A 25,355-nucleotide genomic window follows, 5' to 3' on the forward strand; every position below is an offset into this window, starting at 1 on the left:
TTCAGAGACTTGAAGTTTTTCTCAAACAGGTCTTTCACTTGCTTGGTTAGAGTCACACCAAGGTACTTTATGTTATTAGTTGCTATTGTGAAGGGTGTTGTTTCCCTAATTTCTTTCTCAGCCTTTTTGTCTTTGGTATATAGGAGGGCTTCTGATTTGTTTGAGTTGATTTTGTATCCTGCCAATTTGCTGAAGGTGTTTATCAGCTGAAGGAGTTCTCTGGTTGAATTTTTGGGGTCGCTCATGTATACTATCATATCATCTGCAAATAGTGCCACTTTGACCTCTTCCTTTCCAATTTGTATCCCCTTGATCTCCTTTAGTTGTCTTATTGCTCTGGCTAGGACTTCAAGTACTATGTTGAAGAGATATGGGGACAATGGACAGCCTTGTCTTGTCCCTGATTTCAGTGGGACTGATTTAAGTTTCTCTCCATTGAGTTTGATGTTAGCTTGCTATATATTGCCTTTACTATGTTTAGGTATGTGCCTTGTATCGCTGATCTCTCCAAGACTTTAAACATGAATGGGTGTTGGACTTTGTCAAATGCTTTTTCGCCATCTAAGGAGATGATCATGTGGTTTTTCTCCTTCAGTTTGTTTATGTAGTGGATTACATTGATGGATTTCCGTATGTTGAACCACCCTTGCATGCCTGGGATGAAGCCTACTTGGTCATGGTGGATGATATCTTTGATGAGTTCTTGGATTCGGTTTGTAAGTATTTTATTGAGTATTTTTGCGTCAATGTTCATAAGAGAGATAGGCCTAAAGTTCTCTTTTTTTGTTGGGTCTTTGTGTGGTTTAGGTATTAAGGTGACTGTGGCTTCATAGAATGAGTTTGGTAGTGTTCCTTCTGTTTCTATTTTGTGGAATAGCTTGAGGAGAATTGGAGTTAGCACTTCTTTGAAGGTCTTGTAGGATTCTGCGCTGAAGCCATCTGGTCCAGGGCTTTTTTTGGAGGGGAGACTGTTAATGACTGCTTCGATTTCCTTGGGAGATATAAGGCTATTCAGTCTTTCTACCTGATCTTGACTTAGTTTTGGTAGATGGAATCTTTCAATAAAATTATCCATTTCATTTAGATTCTCAAATTTTGTGTCATATAGGCTTTTGTAGTATGACCTAATAATTGTTTGGATTTCCTCAATGTCTGTGGTTATGTCCCCATTTTCATTTCTGATTTTGCTGATCTGGATAGTTTCTCTCTGCTTTTTAATTAGTTTGGCTAAGGGTTTGTCTATCTTGTTGATTTTCTCAAAGAACCAGCTTTTTGTTTCATTGATTCTTTGGATAGTTTTATTTGTTTCTAGTTGATTGATTTCAGCCCTTAGTTTGATTATTTCCAGCCATCTGCTCCTCTTGGGTGTATCTGCTTCTTTTTTTCTAGGGTTTTCAGTTGGGCCATTAAGTTGTTTGTATGTGATGTTACGAATTTCTTCTTGTAGGCACTTAGTGCTATAAATTTTCCTCTGAGCACTGCTTTCAATGTGTCCCATAAATTTGGGTATGTTGTGTCTTCCTTTTCATTGAATTCTAGGAAGTCTAATTTCTTTCTTTATTTCTTCCTTAACCCAGCTGTCATTGAGTAGTAAGTTGTTCAGTTTCCATGTGCGTGTCGGCTTTTTGTTGTTTCTGTTGTTGTTGATGTCTAGCTTTAGTCCATGGTGGTCAGATAGTATACAAGGGATTAGTTCAATCCTTTTGTATCTGTTGAGGCTCGCTTTGTGGCCCACTATATGGTCTATTTTGGAAAAGGTTCCCTGCGGTGCTATTTTGGAAAAGGTTCCATGCAGTGCTGAAAAGAAGGTGTACTCTTTTGAGTTTGGGTGAAATGATCTGTAGACGTCTATTAGGTCCATTTGATTTAGGGATTCTATGAGTGCTTTTATTTCCCTATTTGGTGTCTTTCTAGTTGATCTGTCCCTTGGTGAGAGTGGAGTGTTGAAGTCTCCTACTATTAAGGTATTAGGATCAATGTATGATTTAAGCTTTAATAATGTTTCATTTACGAATGTCGGTGCTCTTGTATTTGGCGCATAGATATTCAAGATTGTGATGTCCTCTTGGTGGATTTTTCCTTTGATGAGAATATAGTGGCCCTCCTTATCTTTTTTTATTAACTTGGGTTGAAAGTCTATTTTATTAGATATTAGGATGGTACTCCAGCTTGTTTTCTGGAACCATTTGCTTGTAAAACAGTTTTCCAGCCCTTTACTCTGAGGTAGTGTTTGTCTTTGTTGCATAGGTGTGTTTCTTGGATGCAACAGAATGTTGGATCCTGTTTCCTTAACCATTCTGTTAGCCTGTGTCTTTTTATTGGTGAGGTGAGTCCATTGATATTGATAGATAATAGTGACCAATGTATGTTAGTTCCTTTTGTAATGGAGTCGATGATCTAACCCTGTTTCATTGCTTGTTTTCTTTTCATTTTTGTTGGGACATTATCTGTATGCCCTGTTTTCTTGGGTGAATTTGTTTCCATTGGATTGGAGTTTTCCTTCTAGTATCTTCTGTAGGGATGGTTTGCTGTGTAGATATTGTGTAAATTTAGTTTTGTCATGGAATATTTTGTTTTCTCCATCTATGTTGATTGAAAGCTTTGCAGGGTATAGTAGTCTGGGTTGACATTTGTGATCTCTTAGAATCTCCATGATACTTGCCCAGGCCCTTCTGGCTTTCATAGTTTCTGATGAGAAGTCCGGTGTGATTCTGATAGATCTACATTCAGATGTTACTTGGCCTTTTTCCCTTGCTGCTTTTAATATCTTTTCTTTGTTCTGTAGATTTAGTGTTTTGACTATGATGTGACGTGATGTGTTTCTTTTCTGGTCTAGTCTATTTGGAGTTCTGTAGGCCTCTTGTATATTTATGGACATCTTTTTCTTTAAGTTGGGAAAATTTTCTTCTATGATTTTCTTGAAAATATTTTCTGGACCTTGGAGTCTGGAGTCTTCTTTTTCGTGAATTCCTATTATTATTAAATTTTGTCTTTTCATAGCATCCTTGATTTCTTGGATATTTTGTGATTGGAACTTTTCTGATTTTACTTTTTCTTTGAGAGAAGTATCCATTTCTGCAAGTGTGTCTTCAGCTCCAGAGATTCTCTCTTCCATCTCTTGTATTCTGTTGGTGATGCTTACTTTTGTGGTTCCTGATCTTTTCTCCAAGTTCTCCAGCTCAAGGGGTTTTCTCATTTTGTGTTTTCTTTTTTGATTCTAAGTCTGTTTTCATGCCTTGCACCATTTCTTTCTTTTGTTTGAATTTGGATTCCTGTCTCTCTACGATGGCCTCTATTTCTTTTTTCATTTCCTTCTTATATGCCACTAATTTTTCCTCTACTTGTGTATCTATTTGTTTGGCTATGTTTGCCTGTGTTTCTTTAAGGATATTGTCTATTTCTTCTTTCTTTGCCTCCAATTGACTGGCCATCTCTTTGAAAGACTTGTTCATTTCCTCCTGTCCTTTCAGCAATATAAGGTTTCCTTCAGCTAATCATCTGAATCATTCTATTATTTATAGAATGTATAAAATCCCACAGTCCTCCTGTTAACAAACTCTGAAATTTTTCAATACATTCTCCTGATTTTGTAACTCTTTCTGCTTATAATTTTTACCCAGTATTTATAAATATCTTTTATCTCACTTTCTTCTGTTCCTACTTCTTCTATCTCTATCCCCATTTCTTTATGCATCTCTGTCACTCTAAATCCATAAATTTATCTCAATGTTTAGTTCAGTCTTTCTCTTTCATCTCTCACTTTGTCTCCTTTACATTTCATTTTACATCTTCCATACTAAAATACAACTCCCCAAATTCCAATAATTTTGTCGTTTTGTGTTTAAATGTTCCTAGAATAGTACCTAGCAAAAGCAAACACACATGTATGCACATACAAACATGCTGTATACAGGCACACACATGAATGCACAGGCATGCACACATAAACAAGACTATAATATTATTTATCTTATGTGTGTAATGTGTATGCTGATATCACATTAGATGATGAATTATTATGGAAATGGTTACCAAAGCCCTGTCATCATTTTTAATACCATGAGATAGAATACTTCTTTTCTTCAATGCTAATTGTTATGTTGTCAAGTGATGCCTTAGTCTCCTGGGGATGATTTGCAAAATCCCAATAGGAAGATACTCTTTGAACATGGAAAAATGTTGCAAAGAACAGAAGAAAAGCTTTATTATTGAAAACATTATTGAAACATTAGTTTTATAACATTCAAATTTCATATTATAGGGATTAAGAAATTTCTTAATGATTACATTGCTTTGTATTGATCCTCCTTTCTGTTTTTATGCCAATACCATGCAGTTTTTATTACTATTGCTCTGTAGTACAACTTGAGATCGGGGATGGAGATACCTCCAGATGATCTGTTGTTGTACAGGATTGTTTTGGAGATTCTGGGTTTTTTGGTTCTCCATATGAAGGTGAGAATCTTTATTTCAAGGTCTGTAAAGAATTGAGTTGGTATTTTGATGGGAATTGCATTGAATCTGTAGATTGCTTTATATGCAGCTTTGTTTCCCTTATGGTTGATAGTACTCTATGACACACATTTTGCAACAATTTCTTTCCTTGCACACTGTCTACTATTAAGACTAAGGTGGGTCCAAAGATGAAAAGGATATTCTAATGGTTTAAATGAGATTCCCCATTAATTTCACATATTTGAATATTTGGTTCCCAGTTGGTGGACTGTTTAGAAAGGATTAGGAGATGTGGCCATGTTGGAAGGGATTTGTTACTGAGGATGCACTTTGAGTTTTCAAATGCCAATGCCATTTCTAGCAGGCTCTCTGCTTCCTGCCTATGGATCAAGACTGTAAGTGCTCAGGTACTGCTTGAGCACAATGCCTGCCTGCCTATAGCAATCAAAGCATTGCTTGATTATCAGCTAAGAAACAAGATCCACTTTTTTTAAAGTATTTTTTTAATTTTATTTTTCATATTAGTTAGAGTTTGTTTACTTTGTATCTCAGCTGTATCCTGCTCCCTCATTCCCTTCCCAATCCTACCCTCCCTCCCTCATCTCCTCCCTGCCCATTTCCAAGTTCACTGATAGGGGAAGACCTCTTCCCCTTTCATATGACTCTGTTTTGTCAGGTATCTTCAGGACTGGCTGCAAAGTCCTCTCCTCTGTGGCCTAATAGTACTGCTCCTCCTTTGGGAGGTAGGGAGGTCAAAGAGCCTGGCATTGAGTTCCTGTTAGAAATAGTCCTTGTTCCTCTTACTATAGGAAACCAATTGGTTACTGAGCTATCAAGGGTCACATTTGAGCAGAGTTTCTAGGTTATATCCACTCATGGTCTTTGGTTGAGTGTCCATCTCAGAAAAGACTCTGTGCCCAGATATGTTTGGTCCTTGTGGAGCTCCTATCCTTTCCACATCAAACTCCCCTTCTTTCATATCCCTGTACTCTGCCGAAGGTTTAGTTATGAGTCTTAGTATCTACTTTGAAACACTGCTAGGTACAGTCTTTCAGATGCCTTCTGCAGTAGACACATGTCATACATTCAATGCATATTCCATTTGTCTTTCTAAATGAGGATTGATCATCTTACACTGTGTCTGCTTTCTTGATTATCTTCTTTAACTGTATAGATTTCATTATGTTTATCCTATCTTTTAGGTCTATATAAGCGAGTATATTCCATGTTTGTCTTTCTCCTTCTGGGATATTTCACTCAGAATGATCTTTTCTAGATCCCACCATTTGCCTGCAAATTTCATGATTTCCTCTTTTTTGATTGCTGAGTAGTATTCCATTGTGTAAAAATACCACAATTTCTGTATCCATTCCTCCTTTGATGGACATCTGGGTTGTTTCCAGGTTCTGGCTATTACAAATAAATCTGCTATAAACATTGTTGAGCAAGTATCCCTTTTGTGTACTTGAGCAAACTTTGGATATATACCTAGCAGTGGTATAGCTGGGTCTTGAGGAAGCGCTATTCCTAATTGTTTGAGAAAGTGCCAGATAGATTTCAAAATGGTTGTACAAGTTTACATTCCTACCAGCAGTGGACGAGGGTTCCTCTTTCTCCACAACCTCTCCAGCATGTGTTGTCACTTGAGTTTTTCATCTTGGCCATTCTGATGGGTGTAAGGTAAAAATCTTAGGGTCGTTTTGATTTGCACTTCCCTAATGGCTAATGAGGTTGAACATTTCTTTAAGTGTTTCTCTGCCATTCGATATTCCTCTACAGAGAATTCTCTGTTTAGCTCTGTTCCCCATTTTTTAATTGGATTACTTGGTTTGCTGCTTTTCAGCTTCTTTAGTTCTTTATATATACTGGATATTAGCCCTCTGGCAGATAAAGGGTTGGTGAAGATTCTTTTCCAATCTGTAGGTAGTCGTTTTGTTTTGATGATGGTTTCCTTTGCTTTACAGAAGCTCTTCAGTTTCAAGAGGTCCCATTTATTGGTTGTTGCTCTTAGAGCCTGTGCTGTTGGAGTTCTGTTCAGGAAGTTCTTTCCTGTGCCAATGAGTTCTAGGCTGTTCCTCACTTTTTCTTCTAACTGATTTAGGATATCTGGATTTATGTTAAGGTCTTTGATCCACTTAGACTGTAGTTTTGTACAGGGTGATAAATATGGTTCTATTTTCATTTTTTCTGCATGTAGACATCCATTAGACCAACACCATCTGTTGAAGATGCTATTTTTTTCTATTGAATGGTTTTGGCTGCTTTGTCAAAAATCTAGTATTCATAGGTGTGTGGGTTTATTTCTGTGTCTTCTAATTGGTTCCATTGACCCACCTTTCTGTTTCTATGCCAATACCATGAAGTTCTTATTACTATTGCTCTGTAGTACAGCTTGAGATTGGGGATCGAGATACCTCCAGATGATCTGTTGTTGTACAGGATCGTTTTGGAGATTCTGGAATTTTTGTTTCTCCATATGAAGCTGAGAATCATTTTTTCAAGGTCTGAAAAGATAGATTCCATCTACCAACATTAAGTCAATATCAGGTAGAAACACCGCATAACCCTATATCCCCCAAGGAAATTAAAGCAGTCACTAACAGTCTCCCCTCCAGAAAAAGCCCTGGGCCAGATGGTTTCAGCATGGAATTCTACAAGACTTTCAAAGAAGTGCTAATAGCAATTCTTCTCAAACTATTCCATAAAATAGAAAGAGAAGGAACATTACCAAATTCATTCTATGAAGCGACAGTCACCTTGATACCTAAACCACACAAAGACCCAACAAAAAAAGGAAACTTCAGACCTATCTCTCTTATGAACATTGACACAAAAAAAAAATGTTCAGCATCAATGAAAATGTATCAGATACTTAAAAAAAATACTCAATATAATACTTACAAACCGAATCCAAGAACACATCAAAGATACAAAGATATCATCCACCATGACCAAGTAGGCTTTATCCCAGCCATGCAAGGGTGGTTCAACATATGGAAATCCATCAATGTAATCCACCGCATAAACAAACGAAGGAGAAAAACCACATGATCATCTCCTTAGATGCCAAAAAAGCATTTGACAAAGTCCAATACCCATTCATGTTTAAAGTCTTGGAGAGATCAGAAATACAAGACACATACTTAAACATAGTAAAGGCAATATACAACAAGCCTACAGCCCACATCAAACTCAATGGAGAGAAACTTAAATCAATCCCACTGAAATCAGGGACAAGACAAGGCTGCCCACATTCTCCATATCTCTTCAACATAGTACTTGAAATCCTAGCCAGAGCAATAAGACAACTCAAGGAGATCAAGGGGATACAAATCAGAAAGGAAGAGGTCAAAATGTCACTATTGGAAGATGATATGATAGTATACATGAGTGACCCCAAAAATTCAACCAGAGAACTCCTTCAGCTGATAAACACCTTCAGTAATGTGGTTGGATACAAAATCAACTCAAAATAATTAGAAGCCCTCCTGTATACCAAAGAAAAAATGGCCGAGAAAAAAAATTAGGGAAACAATACCCTGAACAATAGGCACTAATAACATAAAGTACCTTGGTGTGACACTAACCAAGCAAGTGAAAGACCTGTTTGAGAAAAACTTCAAGTCTCTGAAGAAAGAAATTGAAGAAGTTCTCAGAAGATGGTAAGATTTCATGTGCTCATGGATTGGTAGGATTAACATTGTGAATATGGCCATCCTACCAAAAGCAATCTACAGATTCAATGCAAGTCCCATCAAGATCCACTTTTTATTATCAAGAGGGTTCAAGGACGAAAATTTATTAATTTAAAATTTTAGCAATTCAACAACAACATAATTTTAATTTCTATTTCTTCTTATTACTACTGATTTTGAATGTTGCTTTATTTATCCCTTTCTTATTTAGCTATATACTTCCTCATAACATTACATATATTTTTATACAGTTTTGTTTTATACAGACCTTAAATTATTTTATAGTTACCACTTAGCAAAGTTAAATAAAGATTAGATAAGCAATTTAAATAGACCTATTGTCATTAGTGAAATAACAGTAGTATTTAAAAGTCTTCTAAAAAATGAGCAAATAATTTTAGAGAAGAATTCTACCAGATTTTTAAAGAGGACTTAATGCCAGTACTCTTAAAATTACTTCACAAAATAGAAACAGAAAAATATTGCACAATTCATTTTATGAGGTTACCTTGATTCCCAAACCACATAAAGTTACTTCAAAGAAAGAGAATTACAGGCCACTTCTCCTTATGAACATAAATGAAAAAATTCACAATGAAATATTTTCAAACCAGTTCCAAGAACATATAAAATATATCACTCCATGATCATTTAGATTTCATCCCAGAGGTTCAGGGATGACCCAATATAATAATAATAATAATAATAATAATTAATAAATCAATAAATGTGACCCAGTGTATAAACAAACTGAAAGAAGAACAAAACACATGATCATCTCATTAATTGAAAAAAAAAATCTTTTGACAAAAGTGCAACATCTCTCCAATAAAAGTACTGGACAGATTAGGGATACAAGGGATGTCAAACTATAATAAAGTTGCTGGTGCCTACATATAATATTCACCTCTCTATTCTATTAGACCAGAATCTAGTGTCTATGATCCATTAAGGTACTCTGCCAGCTACTGAAAAAGAAATAAACACCAACCCAAGTATAAAAACTTTGGTCTACAGTCTGTCTTCCCTAAAAAATATTGATAGGGCAAGTATGGCACAAATCTTGTGGGAGTAAGCAACCAATGTCTGATTTGATATAAAAGCCACTCCATGAGACAGTACTTAGGTGACCAAGAACCAGAGACTAGATAAGCCAAAAGTCCTAGGGTAAAACCAAATACTATTGGTCAAAAAACAGTGTAACAATAAAAAGACTTCTATTGATATATTCTCCTATAGTCATAGATATGATTCTTAATCAGCTATCAGAGAGGCTTCATCCTGCAGTAGATGGGAACAAATACAGAAACACAAAAACATATCACACACACACACACACACACACACACACACACAGACAGAGAGAGAGAGAGAGAGAGAGGTTGAGAGAGGGGATGTTTGAGAGAGAGTGAAGTTGAGAGGGGGAGTTGAAAGAGAGGCAGAGAGACACACAAAGATAGAGAGACAAAGAGGGACACATAGAGAGAGACCTTGGAACATACAACTCTATAGGATATTTCTCCATTAAATCAACCCCCCCCAGATCTCAGGGTACCCCATGGGAGAAGAGGCAGAAAGGGTAAGATAAACAAAGGAAATAGACAGAAGGTACAGAGAGAAATAGGAGAACAAGGTCCTCTTAAACAACACTGAGCAAAGCTCATGGTAAACTCACAAAAACTGAAGCAGCAATCACAGAGATATACTACTTCCTCTGCATACATACTATAGCTTTCAGTTGAGTACATTTAGGAGACTCCTGAATCTATAAACAAGTGGGTCCTTGTTTCTTTTGCCTTTGGGGGGAGGTTTCTTATTTTTTGTTGGTTTGTCTCATCCAATTTTGATATGGTGATTTTTGTTTTATTGTTGTTATCTCTTAGAAGACTGTTTCCCCCCAAGTTTTTTTTTTGAACAAGAGTAAATTGTATATATTCCACAAGAACATTACCCCCATTAAGTCCAATAAAAGGCTCCTTTTCTTTCAATACAATAATAATTATAAAAATTATTAGGTAAGATTTACGTGTGCAATGTCCAGTTTATGTGCATTTGGCAACTTCGAAAAAAAAAACATTTGATGATTGATCATATCTTGACAAGTATAGAGTTCTATATCTAAATTAACTTTTATCTTTATTATTATTACCTATTAGAAAACATTTTCTTTTTTTTTTCAATGCAGTTTATTCAGGAACCTTGAACAATCATCTGACCCTGGGGAAAGCCAGCCCCCAGCTTAAATAGCCTCTGGGTAGCCAACCCCAGAGTACCATGTGGGCAATGCAGTTATTATTTTTTCCAACATAATATATTTTATTGTTTTGTAGTGGAAATTTCGGTTGTGTTATATGGATATGTTTTTATTGTAGTCCTAAGTGTGGGGTACAGGAATGCTTTGTCCATAGCGATAGCAACCTTCTGAGAAGCACATGATCTTTGTCAGCTGTTTAACATCTTCTTGAGAGGACATGTGATCCTTGTCGAGGGCAAATTCCCTCATCAGGTATTGTGCTGTTTTGCCAGCTGAAAAACTTCCTTGTACAGACTCTGAAAAGGTAGAAATGGGAGCTCTGAGAGAGAAAGAGAGAGAGAGAGAGAGAGAGAGAGAGAGACAGAGACAGAGAGAGACAGAGACAGAGGCAGAGAATGAGACTGAGAGAGAGAGAGGATGCTTCTTTTCACTTCTAGAAAGAAAAGTTCTGGAGAACTCTTCCTGCTGCTTCCGGTGAATCCTGCTGTTGGTGGTGGTCTTTGTTGCTGCTTTTGCTATTGCTAGATTGTTGGATTGCTGTTTTGCTCATTTGCTGGACTGTTGGATATCCTGATGATGAAGAGTGGAATCACCCCAAGAAACTATGTCTAAATAGGTCTACATTTCCTGTCCCTAATAACCTTCTTCCCATCCTACCTAGGGTCGGGAATTTGAAGGGTGGTAGAGGTGTTTATTGCCCCAACGACCTTAATCAGCAGGAAGAAGCTAAAGAGAACTACACCTCCTCTTTCCACTAATCTTCTTTCTCTCCTACCTGGTATTTAGGGTGTTAGAAGGGATTGTGGTGGAGAAGGGAGAAAGAGACATAAGGAACCCCAAATGAATGAGCAGGGATCTTATGAAATAAGGAGGAGATAGAAAGACCTGGAAGTGTCTGGGACTCACCAAGAAGAAAAACAGAACCAAAATATCTGGATCAAGGGGCCTTTTCTGAGACTGATACTCCAACGAAAGACCATTCATGGAGATAATCTAGAACCTCTGCACAGAGGTAGCCCATGGCAGCCCCACCTCCAAATGGGCTCCCTAGCAAGGGGAACTGTTGCTGTCTCTGACATAAACTCAGTGGCTTGCTCTTTGATCACCTCCCCACTGAGGGGGGAGCAGACTTACCAGGCCATAGAGGAAGACTATGAAAGACAGTCCTGATGAGACCTGATAAGCTAGGATCAGATGGAAAGGGGGGAGATCCTCCAAAATCAGTGGACTGGGGAAGGGGCATGGGAAGAGATGAGGGAGGAAGAGATGGCAGGATTTTGAGGGGACAACAGTGGGGCTACAACTGGGATACAAAGTCAATAAATTGTAATAAATAATAAAAAATATTGAAGCCTACATTGATTATTTTGGAGGTTCACATAATACACTTCAATCATATTCACATCCCAGTTTTCCCAGGTCCATTCCCCTTTCCACTCTTGTGATTTGCTACCCCACAAATAAAAGAGAAAAAAATTACAAAATCCAATTTGCTCATATATTCACTGGAGCATGGTCAAAATCCCAGTGACAGCCTGTTAAAGAAAACTCAGGCCTTTTCCCACCCTCACCCCATCAGAAGCTATCAATTATGAAGAGGTACACTTCGGTATCTCTACTAGAATTTTTAAAGAGTTCTTTTTGATGGCTCCCTATCTAAGCTATTTCTTTTTTTTTATTGGCATGGGGTTGTCACAGAAGCCTTCAGTGTCTCTCATTCGCAACTGTGAGTCTGCAGTCATCAATACTTTTTTTTTTGTCTGTTAGAGTGACAACACAGATCATGAACTTTGAAATGGTACCTGGGGACAGAACAGACCAAAGACATCAACATGCCTTCCTGTGTTAGCATGGTCTCCTGCATCAGTATAGACAACAGACATCAATGTGGCCTTCAATGGTAATAAGGACCACAGATATCACCATGACCTTTAGTGCGAACCCAATCCACAGGCATCCATATAGCCTCTGGCTGCAACATTGACCACGAACACCATTAGGGCACTTAGTGTTAACACAGACTATCCATATTAACATGGCCTCTTGGGGCAACACAGAATGGGCTTCAGCAGTAGCATGGGGCACAAAACACCTACATGACCTCCAGTCGTAGCACAGAGCACGGAGGTCCACATGGACCTCAGGAGTCAACGAAGCCTGGAACAGCAATACAGACCACAGACACCAATACTTTCCCTGGCTATAGCAAGGATCACAGATACCAACATGGTCTTCAGGAATGGATTGAGGTAGGGGCAGCACAGATCTTGGAGGTCTTTCAAACAGCCTCAATCCAGAAAACGAACCATTATCTTCTGAGATCCTGCTCTTTCTCAGAGCCAGAGAAATTGTGCAGATGAGCAGCAAGTTCAGGGACAGAACCCGTGGAAGTTCCAGGCTGCATCAGGCCAACCTGGTCATAGTCGGATGACAATATGCTATACTGTAACTTCAGCCTTCTCCCACATCTGTCACTGCTATTGAGTCTCTAGTTAGGCTTTTCTCCACTGCACATATGCAGTTCCATTAGTCCATCTATCCAAGTCACTGCCTAAAGCCTGCAGGTGCAAAAGTTTTGCCCATGAGCTTAGGGGCAGGAAGGTATGCACCAGCCTGCCCTTTGCTCATGAGAGATAGAAAGAGAGTGGATCTGGATGAAAAAAGAAGAGGGAAAATAGTACTCAGATTATGTTGTATGAGAAAAGAATCTACATTAGTAAATGAAAAAAAAATACAAAAACAAAAAATTTCTTCTAGAAATAACTTATTTTTGTTTACAATGTCATAATTTTTCTCTTATTACTTTGAATGATTATTTGCATATTTTGTTTTTAATCAATTTATGTTAAAATATAAATAAATTGTTTAAAAAATAATTACGTAGCATGCTTTGGTGGGGCTGGACATTAACTAACAGCCTCCCACATATTAAGCAAATGCTCTACCAGCAAGGTGGAGAAAAACTTCCTGTAAGTGTTCTGAATGATATGTTTCAGGCTCTATGATTAAATCAATCAGCAATTAGTGATTAAATCAATCATCAGTCAGTATGGTTAGACATTACTTGTTAAAGTAACAAGTAACTTAATTCTCTGGACCTGAGAAGAAAGATTATTTTCTTAATTATAGAGGTCTTCAGAAAGTGAAAACAAGCAAAATTCTGGCAATGCAAAACAAATAAACAAATGAATCTATTACGGAGAGGTTATGTAATGATTTAAAAGAATAATTCATGCAAATACTTCTCATTTTGTTTTGCTGGAAAGAAGATTCTGAAGTCTATGAAAAAAAACTTCTTTTAAGAAAAGTGAACAAATATGCACATACATATTGTTTGCATCTTGTAAGAGGAATGTGACAGGAGCACACTAACACATATACAATGAAAAGATAAAGAACAAATTCCATATTTATGAAAACCAAATATTTTTAAATTAATTTTTTATATTAGTTACAGTTTATTTACTTTGTATCCCAGCTGTAGCCCCATCTCTCATTCCCTCCCAATCCCACCCTCACTCCCTCATCTCTTCCCTGCCCCTCTCTAAGTCCATTGAGAGGGGAGGTCTTCCTCACCTTCCATCTGACCGACCCTAAATTATCAGGTCACACCAGGACTGGCTGCAGTGTCCTCCTCTGTGGCCTAGCTAAGCTGCTCCTCCCACAGGGGGTGGGGAAGTCAAAGAGCTAGGGACAGAGTTCATGCAACAGATAGCCCCTATTGCCCTTACTAAGAAACCCACTTGGATACTGAGCTGCCATGGGCTATGCCCAAGCAGGGGTTGTAGGTTATATCCATGCATGGTCCTTGATTAGAGAATCACAATCAGACAAGCCCCTCTGCCCAGATATATTTGGTCCTTGTGGAGCTCCTGTCCTCTCCAGGTCTTACTAACTCTCTCTTCTTTTATATGATTCCCTGCACTCTGTCCAAAGTTTGGCCATGAGTCTCAGCATCTGCTTTGATACACTGCTAGGTAGAGTCTTTCAGAGGCCCTCTATGGTAGTCTCCAATCCTGCTTCTCCTTTTTTCCTACTTCCAATGTCCATCCCATTTGACTTTCTAAGTAAGGACTGATCATCTTATCCCGGGTCCTTCTTGTTTAGCTTCTTTAGGTATACTGATTTTAGTATGTTTATCCTATCTTTTAGGTCTAGTAACCACTTATATGTAAGTATATACTGTGTGTGTCTTTATGCTTCTCTAACGCTTCACTCAGGATGATCTTTTCTAGGTCCCACCATTTGCCTGCAAATTTAATGATTTCCTTGTTTTTAATTGCTGAGTAGTATTCCATTGTGTCAAAGTACCACAATTTCTGTATCCATTCCTCCATTGAGGGACATTTGGGTTGTTTCCAGGTTCTGGCTATTACAAATAGAGCTTCTAAAAACATGGTTGAACAAATGTCCTTTTGTGTACTTGAACATATTTTGGGTATATGCCTAGCAGTGGTATAGCTGGATCTTGAGGAAACACTATATCTAATTGTCTGAGAAATCACCAGACTGGTTTCCAAAATGGTTGTACAAGTTTATATTCCCACCAGCAATGGGGAAAGGTTCCCCTTTCTCTACAACCTGTCTCTTGAGTTTTTGATCTTAGCCATTCTGATGGTTGAAAAGTGAACTATCAGGGACGTTTTGAGTTGCATTTCCCTGAGGGCTAAGGACATTGTGCATTTCTTTAAGGGTTTCTCTGCCATTCCTCGTTTCACTTTGTACACAATTTTTTAACTGGATTACTTGATTTTTTTTTTTTTTTTTTTTTTTTTTTTTTTTTTTTTTTGCTTTTTAACTTCTTGAGTTCTTTATATATTCTGGATATTAGCCCTTTGTCAGATATAGGTTTAGTGAAGATCCTTTCCCAGTCTATAGGCTGTCGTTTTGTTATGACAACCATGTCCTTTGCTTTACAGAAGCTTTTCAGTTTCATGAGCTCTCATTTATTGGTTGTTGATCTTAGAGCCTGTGCTGTTGATATTCTGTTCAGGAAGTTTTCTCCTGTGCCAATTAGTTCTTGGCTCTTCCCGTCTTTTTCTTCTAATCAATTTAATGTGTCTGATTTTATGTTGAGGTCTTTGATCCACTTGGACTTTAGTTTTGTGCAGGCTGATACTTTTCATTTTTCTTCCTATAGACATTGAGTTAGACCAGCACCATTTGTTCAAAATGCTATCTTTTTTTCCATTGAATGGTTTCGGCTTCTTTGTAAAAAATCAAATATCCATAGGTGTGTGGATTCATTTCTGGGTCTTCTATTCGGTTCCATTGATTCACTATTCTGTTTCTATGTCAATACTATGTAGTTTCATTACCATTGCTCTCTACTACAGCTTGAGATCAGGGATGGAAATACCTCTAGATGATCTGTTTTTGTACAGGATTGTTTTGGAAATTCTGTATTTTTTGTTTTTCCATATGAAGTTGAAAATTTTTCTTTCAAGGTCTGTAAAATTGTATTGGTATTTTGATGAGATTTGCATTGAATCTGTAGATTGCTTTTGGCAGAATGGCCATTTTCACAATGTTAATCCTACTAATCCAAGAGCATGGGAGATCTTTCCATCTTATGACATCTTCTTCAATTTGTTTCTTCAGACACTTGAAGTTTTTCTCAAACAGGTCTTTCACATGCTTGGTTAGAGTCACACCAAGGTACTTCATATTATTAGTGGCTATTGTGAAGGGTGTTTCTCTAATGTTTTTCTCGGCCCTTTTGTCTTTGGTATACAGGAGGACTTCTGATATTTTTGAGTTGATTTTGTATCCAGTCACTTCGCTGAAGGTGTTTATCAGCTGAAGGAGTTCTCTGGTTGAATTTTTTGAGTCCACATGTATACTATTATATCATCTTGAATAACAATACTTTTCCTTCTTCCTTTCTGATTTATGCCCCCTTGATCTCCTTTAGGTGTCTTATTGTTCTAGCTAAGACTTCAAGTACTATTTTGAAGAGATATGGAGAGAGTGGGCAACCTTGCATTGTCCCTGATTTTAGTGGGATTGGTTTAAATTTCTCTCCATTTAGTTTGATGTTGGCTATAGGCTTGCTGTATGTTGCCTTTACTACACCCTTACAGGCATCTATACTCTCTTGCACCCTGTCCTTCAAGGCACTCTTCCACATACTATTCAGTGCTTGCACACATGAGCATGCCACCTTCATGCCTTAGATGTATCTGGAACCATGAAAGCCAGAGGACCTGGGCAGATGTCATGCCAACCAGACAACTTACTCTAAGTAGCAAAGCTTTCAATCAACATAGATGAAAACAAACTATTCCATGACAAAACTAAACTTAAGCAATATCTGAACAGCAACCTCTCCTGACCCCACAGAAGGAAACCACCAATCCAAGGAAAACAACTACAGCCAAGAAAACATAGGATATAGATAACTTTACAACAACAACAAAAAGAAAAAAAATCAAAGAAAACAAGCATTGAAGCACAGTAACACCACCAACTCCACAACAAAAGGAACTAACATTCTTTGGTCACTGTTATGTATCACCATCAATGGACTCAACTCTCCAATAAAAAGACACAGTCTAACAGAACGGTTGCAGAAACAGGATCCAACATTCTGCTGCATCCAAGAATACACTTCTGCCACAAAGAATAAACACTACTGCAGAGTAAAGGGCAGGAAAAATATTTTTCAAACAGATCCAAAAAACAAGATGGGATAGCTGTCCTAATATCTAATAAAATAGACGTCCAACCAAAACTGATCAAAAAAGATGAGTAAGGGAACTTATTCTCATCAAAGAAAATAGCAAGCAGGAGGATATCACAAACCTGAATACCTATGCCCCAGATAAAAATGCATCAACATTTCTAAGTGAAACACAATTAAAGCTTAAATCCATACATATATCCCACACCTTAATAGTGAGAGAGATCAAAACTCCACTCTTACCAAAACACATATCACTGAAACAGAAGTTAAAGAGGAAAATAGTGAGACTTACAGAGGTCCTAAATCAAATGGACATGATAGATGTCTATAGAACCTTTCACACAAACTCAAAAGAGTATATATTCTTCTTAGCACCTCATGGATCCTTCTTCAAAATAAACCATATAGTTGGGCTCAAAGCAATAATTAACAGATACAAAAAGATCGAAATAATTTCTTCTATACTATTAGACCACCATGGCCTAAAACTAGACCTCAACAACAACAGAAATATAAAAAAACCTACACACTCATGAAAACTGAACAACTCTCTACTCAGTGACAGCTAGGTCAGGGAAGAAATAAAAAAAAAAATGGAGACTTCTTGAATTCAATGAAAATGAAGTCACAAGTTACCCAAACTTATCGGACATGGTGAAAACAGTGCTAAGAGGAAAGTTCATAGCACTAAGTGCCTTCAGAAAAAAAAAAAAAAAGTTTGAGACCTCTCATACAAGCAACTTAATGGCACACCTAAAATCCCTAGGAAAAAACAAGAAGACACACTCAAGAGGAGTAGATGATTCAAACTAATCAAATTAAAAGCTGAAATCAATAAATTAGAAAAAAAAAAAGTTCAAGACAGTTTTTTGAGAAAATCAAGACGATAGAAAAACCCTTACCCAAACTAACTAAATATCAGAGAGAAACTACCCAAAATCAACCAAATCAGAAACAAAAAGGGGGACATAATGACAGGTACTGAGGAAACTCAAAGAATCATTAGTTATTACTTCAAAAGCCTATATGCCACAAAATTTGAAAATCTAAATGAAATGGAGAATTATCTTGATAAATTCCATTTAGCAATGTTTAATCAAGATCAGGTAAATACATTAAATAGTCCTATATCCCCCAAAGAAATAGAAGCAGTCATCAAAACTATCCCTTCCAAAAAATAATCCCAGGGTCAGATGGTTTCAGTGCAGAAAACTATCAGTCATTAAAACAAGAGCCGTCTCCAACACCCATCAAATTATTCCACAAAATAGAAATGGAAGGAACATTACCAAACACATTCTCTAATGCCATAGGCACCTTGGTAACTATTCCACACAAAGACCCAACAAAAAATAGAACTTCAGAAATATCTCCATTTTGAACATTGATGCAAAACTATTCAAAAACATACTCGCAAACCAAATCCAAGGACACATAAAAGCTATCATCCAACATGACAAGTAGGCTTTATCCCAAGCATGAAGGGGTGGTTCAATATATGGAAATCCATCAATGGAATCCACCACATAAACAAAAATCATAGATGCTGAAAAAGCATTTGACAAAATCCAACACCCATTTTTTTTAAAGTCTTGAAGAGCTCAGAGATACAAAACACATACCTAAACATAATAAAGACTATAGACAGCCTGCCTATAGACAACATCTAAATGAAGACAAGCTTAAATCAATCCTACAGAAATAAGATACAAGGCAAGGCTGCCCATTCTCTCCATCTCTCTTCAACATAGTACTTGAAGTCTTAGCTGGAGCAATAAAAGAAATAAAGGAGATCAAGGGGATACAAATTAGAAAGGAAGAAGTCAAAGTATCACTATTTGTAGATAATATGATAGCATACATGAGTAACCACTAAAATTCTGCCAGAGAAATCTTACAGCTGATAAGCACCTTCACAACAGTGGCTGGATACAAAATTAAGTCAAAAAATTCAGAAGCCCTCCAGCAAACAAATGACAAAAGTGCTGCAAATGAAATTAGGGAAACAATGCCCTTTTCAGTATACAAAAATAACATGAAGTACTTTGTTGTAACCCTAACCAAGCAAGTGAATAACATGTATGAAAGAAAACTTCAAGTCTCTAAAGAAATTGAAGAATATATCAGAAGATAGAAAGATCTCCCATTCTCATTGTGCAGTAGGATTAGCATAGTAAAAAATGACCATCCTATCAAAAGCAATAGGCAGATTCATGAAGAAACTCCTATCAAAACACCAGCGCAATTCTTTATAGATCTTGAATGAACAATTCTCAATTTCATATGGAAAAACAAAATATCCAGAATTGCTAAAATAATACTATAGAGTATTATTTTAGTGTACTCTGGAGGAAACTCCATCCCTGATATCAAGCTGTATTATAGAGCAACATTAATAAAAACTATATTGTATTAGCATAGGAACAGACTGATAGATCAATGGAATTGAATAGAAAACCCACAACAAATCCACACACTTGTAGATACTTGATTTTAGCAAGGAAGGCAAACTCATACAATGGAAAATAGATAGTAGCATCTTCAACAAACAGTCCTTGTCTAACTGGATGTCTACATTTGGAAAAATGTATATATACCCATATTTATCATCCTATACAAAACTAAAGTCCAAGTGCATCACAGAAGTCAACATATAACCAGACAAATTAAACCTGTTTGAAGAAAAGTTGGGAAAGCATTGAGCTCATTGGCACAGGAGACAACCTCCTGAAAGAACACCAAAAGTACCGGTTCTAAGAGCAGCAATCAATAAATGGGTATCACGAAACTAAAAAGCCTTCTGTAAAGCAAAGGCTAAGGTCATCAGAACAAAATTACAGCCTAGAGACTGGGAAAGGTGTTAGTATTTTGGAATACAACTTGCTTCTGGGATTACCTAGCAACTTATGATGTCATCATGTGTTGGTGGCCAGGTGGCCACACTTGGAAGGCATGGTTACCTTACCCCTTAAAGGGACAACCCCGACACAGTCTTTCTTTCTCTCTCTTACTCTCTCTCTCTCTCTCTCTCTCTTCCTCTCACTCTATCTCTCTCTGGGTACTCCATTCCCCTTTCTTTCTCTTTCCCCACCATATCCTGTTCTCCCATTCCCTCAATAAACCTCTTGCATAGAAGATCGGTTGACCCAGCCTCATGCTTCTTTTAATAACAAAAGGATCTTAACCAACCTTATTAATCCAATTAAAAATTGAACTTCAGAACTAAACAGAGAATTCTCAATAGAAGAATATCATAGGACAGAGAAACACTTGAAGAAATGTTCAACATCCTTAGTCATCAGGGAGATGCAAATAAAAGCTATGCTGAGAGTTCACCTTATACTCATCAGAATGGCTAAGATCAAAAACTCAAGGAAAGACACATGCTGGAGAGGTTGTGGAGAAAAGGGGAAACCTGCTCCATTTCTGGTGGGGATGTAAACCTGTACAACTACTTTGGAAATCAATATGACACTGTCTCAGAAAATTAGGAATAGAGCTACCTCAAGATCCAGCCATACCACCCCTAGAAATATATGCAAAATATACTCAACTATCCCAGAAAGACATTTGCCCAACCATGTTCATAGCAGCTCTATTCCTAATAGCCAGAATCTGGAAACAACCTAGATGACCCTAAATGGAGGAATGGGTACAGAAATTGTGGTACATTTACACAGTGGAATACTACTCAGCAACTAAAAGATATAGTTTTGTGTTTTTAGAAAATAAAGGAGAAAACTAGTATTTACTGATTTACTAAATAAAACACTATATACATACTACATGTGCTCAATATGGTCCTAAAGCACATTTTACTCCAGCTCTGTTAGAGTCCTTTATCTACTGAGGCCCTATGCCCAGGGGACTGCAAGAAATTAGCAATAGCTTGTTTGATATCAGGAGGTCATATATTGTGGAAGTTGAAATTTGCTTAGCAGTGTCAACAGCTAAAATCACTTGAGCTATGAAATAAAAAGGCAGCTTCTCAGTTTCTCTGGTTAGAAGGCTAATGGTTTATTTGCTACAAAGCCTCTATGGTCATAAAAATCAAATTCAACAAATATTTCTTGGTTATAGGTTATTGGTCACTGGGTACATTTAAAATCTTCAAAAAAATAAAAAGGTGGTTTTATATCCCCAAACCCTGCAGAATTATCTTAATATTACTCTCTTTATTTGACTTTTTTTGAATGTGGACATACAAAGCTATTCTAGAGCTAACTGATGTGGCACCCTACTACTAAAGATAATTATGTCCAAGTGAAATGAAAAAATCCAATTACTAGAATATGGCATGGCCCCAACCCTGTATTAATTCTGGTAAGAGGGTATGTTTGTGTTTTTCTTCAGGACAGTGAAGGAGCCAGATGGATCGCAGAAAGGTTGGTGCGATTTGCAAGAGATGTTCCCTGGAATGAGGATGCTCCTATTGCTGACCTTGGTGAATTCTGTCCTGATGGTGAACAGCGGGCTGTATTGAGCTACTCCTGACCCACCTTTGTTACATTCTGCTTGCTAGAGAAGAGGTTGTACTAAGAAACTTTTTTATACAATGTGACTGGAACAGACAAATACATACTTGATTGGTCTGGTAATCAGGACAATTCTCAATGAAATCAAGAATAAGAAAGAGGACTGATTAAGGGAATTTGGTGTTCTGTATCTGGTTTTCAGCAGACCTATATTTGGAAGCTTACACAGAAACTATTGGGAGGCCCTGTAACTGTCAGTGTAAATCCTCCTTATTCTTTGTTGTTTGGAAATGTTAAAATTTTTATACAAGATTCAAACTTTAACGTTCCTTGACATCAATGTAAACTAACAAACTCTATTTCTAAGCTTTTGTAAGACCTGGGGTCTCACAGCTCAGGAGTTCAATCTCGCCCTTCCCAGAAACTCCCCCAGACCAAGACTCGTTGCAAAAGCAAAAGGTTTATTAACCATTGTACAACGGGGTCACCCCTGCCGGTCAGCAAAGAGTGGCACCGGGAGACAAAGGTCTTTAGATTTTTAAAAGAAAAATTGAGGGAGATTTGAAGTTTTAGTTTTGGCAATTTAGGATTGGATGAGGAAGCTATAAAGTAAGATAATTGGTTAGTCTTAGGTGCTCAAGATTGGCCAGTCCTGCCAAGAGTGGATGCAGCTGCAATTGAAGGTGGGGGTGGTTAGCTCATCCTTGAAGATTAGGGCTGTGGGCTCTTGGCTGGAGGTCAAAAGCTACTCAGAAGAAGTCTAGGTTTGTTGCTAAGAAACGCTATCTCAAGGACAAGGGTCTGGTCGTTCTTTTGCTGAGTGACGGTCATTGCTTGCTTGCCCTTTTTTTTTTATATATCTGTCCTCACAGATAGGGTCACATTCCTTTACTCTCTGGAAAGGTACTAAGAGGCTTTAGCTTAACCTGGACCTAAAACTCAAAACTATAGGCTTTAGAAGACATATAGGTTACAAAGTTAGCCTAACCCTTTCACTTTCAAGTGATCAACAGGTTCTGATTGTTGGACTGCCTTCTTTTATTATGTTTCCTGTGAATGTTTCTCAGGCTTGGTATATTGAGAAGGGGCCATATTTTCAGTCACTTTTATAGAGTGGTATAGGACATGCATTATTACTCTTATTAGGAGCATGTCTCCTACCAGTGATGATTAAAACCTTCATGAAGGCCTTTTAGAATGTTAAAGCTGATCTGCATAAGATTAAACTCCTGTGTTTACCGTAGTGTAGGATGGTAATCAAAGTTGGATAAGATCGCTCTGAGGAATATTCAACCTAGGACAGGTCATAAAAAGGAATTCATGTACCAATGACAGATAAGAATATATCTTTCAAGAGAGAAAACCTAAGACAGGCACAATCTTTTGCTCCATAGCTCTTAAGGTATTGTCAACTTTTAAAAAATGAAAATGGGAGACCAGTGGAGAGCTGCTTGTTTGTCAGGCTGCTTTGTTATTTAGCACTCAGCAGGAAACATGTTTTCACCCTGGTCTTCCTCTGGAGACAGAGATAAGCAGGATGTTTTGCCAAGTAACTTTCCTTTTCTTTGTGTGAGGATCACAAAAACAGGTGGCCAAGGTAAACAAGGTTGTCTTCACCATGAACTCCCTCATTGTATTGAGGTGTTTTGCTCTCTTTGCTTGAGGATCACAAAAACAGGTGGCCAAGGTAAACAAGTTTGACTTCTCCATGAACTCCTTCATTGTATTGAGGTTCTTTGCTCTGACTAAAGAAAAGGTATTGTGGAATAAATGAGGCAAAACAGTTTCAACTGGCAATCCTCTGGAAATGATCCCATGTATAGTGTAATTTTTTTTCTTTCAATCCACATTTCCCTAATCCCCAATCAGGAATTGTTTGACTTTGCTTGCAGACTCTGGCAAGATGGTCAAAAATAAAAACAAGTTTTGAAATGTGTGAAGCTTGGGGGCAAAAGCACATATGAAATATAAATGGTGAGGGAGAATAACTAATGGCAGAATTACACACCAGAGAAAGCAGGACAGAGATTTGGGAGAAAAAACAGATATTTTACATCAGAATGAAATACACATGTTTTTCTTGTCACTTCTTAAATCGTGTATGTTTACAACATTTGTCTTATATTTGATACTATGAATTAATAAAATGGGAAAAAGTTTTAAAGTCAAGTCAAAAAGGAAAAATATGAGAGAAAACAGCAATAAAAATAGTGAGGTTGAATATTTTACTGGCAGCAAGAAGATTCATAAAACCACTCAATATAAAAACATGTTTCATTTCAACAAAAAGGAGGGCTCGTTCAGAACAAAAATCAAGATCTGAGAGAAAATAATGAACACATCAGTGAAAGACCCCAGTGAGTTAAATAGATAGACAAGGAGAAGGGTGCCCAAACCATTGATTTTAATTTGGAAAACTTTCAACATTATCTTTTTTCAAAGGGCTTGGGCCTGTGATTTCTCTTCTTCTGTGTTGCAAAACCTGCACTCCCGGTGCAGGGTCCATACCGCTCCCTCCCCCAAAGAGACTCACAGACCGTGGTTCAATGCAAAAGCAAGAGGCAGTTTATTCCAATCGAGATGGAGGTCGTCCCTTCAAAGCAGGAGACGACCCCGGGCATACAAAGCACAGAGTTTTTATTCCTAAAAAATCAGGCCTTTACATTGATTAGTCAGCAGAAAAGATAGCAGTTATGCGGCTGGCAGCTATAGCGGGGAGCTCACAGCTCCAAGGACAGTCCTCCCCTCTTTTCCCATAGCGGGCCTAAATCGCCTGACTTGTTCTTCTTTCTTAGCTGGCCCTTATTCAAGGTCCAGTTGTTTTTCTTTCTAATTTGGGATGGTCCCATTTCTCAGTGTCCTCCCTGCTTGAACTCTATGGTCTGCTTTAACCATTTTCTAATACTTATTCTACCCTTGTGTGTTGAGGGTAGTAGGAAAAAATTAACTTGCCTCTTTCATATCGTATGTTTTTACATGAAAAAATTTTAGTCCCAGGTACTTTGTTTCTACCATTACACATAAATTAGGTAGGTTGTGAAATTTTGAAATTTGAACAAGGGTACCTTAAAGGAGATTTTTGGATTACATTAATTTCATTAATAACATTTATACTTCAAAAGTGAGATTTTGAACACAAGTGAAATGATTGATTTTGTTGGCTGTCAAATTGCAAGAATCTAGAGTAACTTGGGAAACAAACTTCAGGGTAGGCCTCTAAGGAACTAGCAGATTTGGTAATTAGTTGGAGTGGGAAATGACCTTTTAACTGTAGACAGGACCATGTCATAAGACGGAGTCCTACATTGAGAAAACAAAAACAAAAACACAAACAAAAACAAAAACAAAAAACAAAAAACAAGCTGAGTGGCAGCATTCAGATATCTCTCTCTGTGGATACCATATGACCAGCTGCCTCAAGTTCCTGTCACCATGAGTTATGCCTCATGACAGAATGTTATCTCAAATTATGTACCAAAATAAACCTGTACTTCCTTAAGCTATTTTTGTTGAGTATATTGTCCCAAATAGGAGACATGTAACTAATAATTATTGAGTGTGATGATATCAAAACATAAGAAATGATAACAAAACATAAGAAAAAACATAAGAAACAGTAAATATATATTTTCAAAAAAATTAAAATAAATCATGTGAAACAGATCTCTGCTACATAGTATCAGTCTTGTTATTATGTTGTATGGAAAAATGAATTTGTAGATATAATTATATAACATAATCAGCTTAAATAGGAAATGATATGAATGAGTCTACACAAATTCCTATCAGAA

This window comes from Meriones unguiculatus, chromosome X (assembly GCF_030254825.1).
Source record: "Meriones unguiculatus strain TT.TT164.6M chromosome X, Bangor_MerUng_6.1, whole genome shotgun sequence".
Classification (NCBI taxonomy): Eukaryota; Metazoa; Chordata; class Mammalia; order Rodentia; family Muridae; genus Meriones; species Meriones unguiculatus.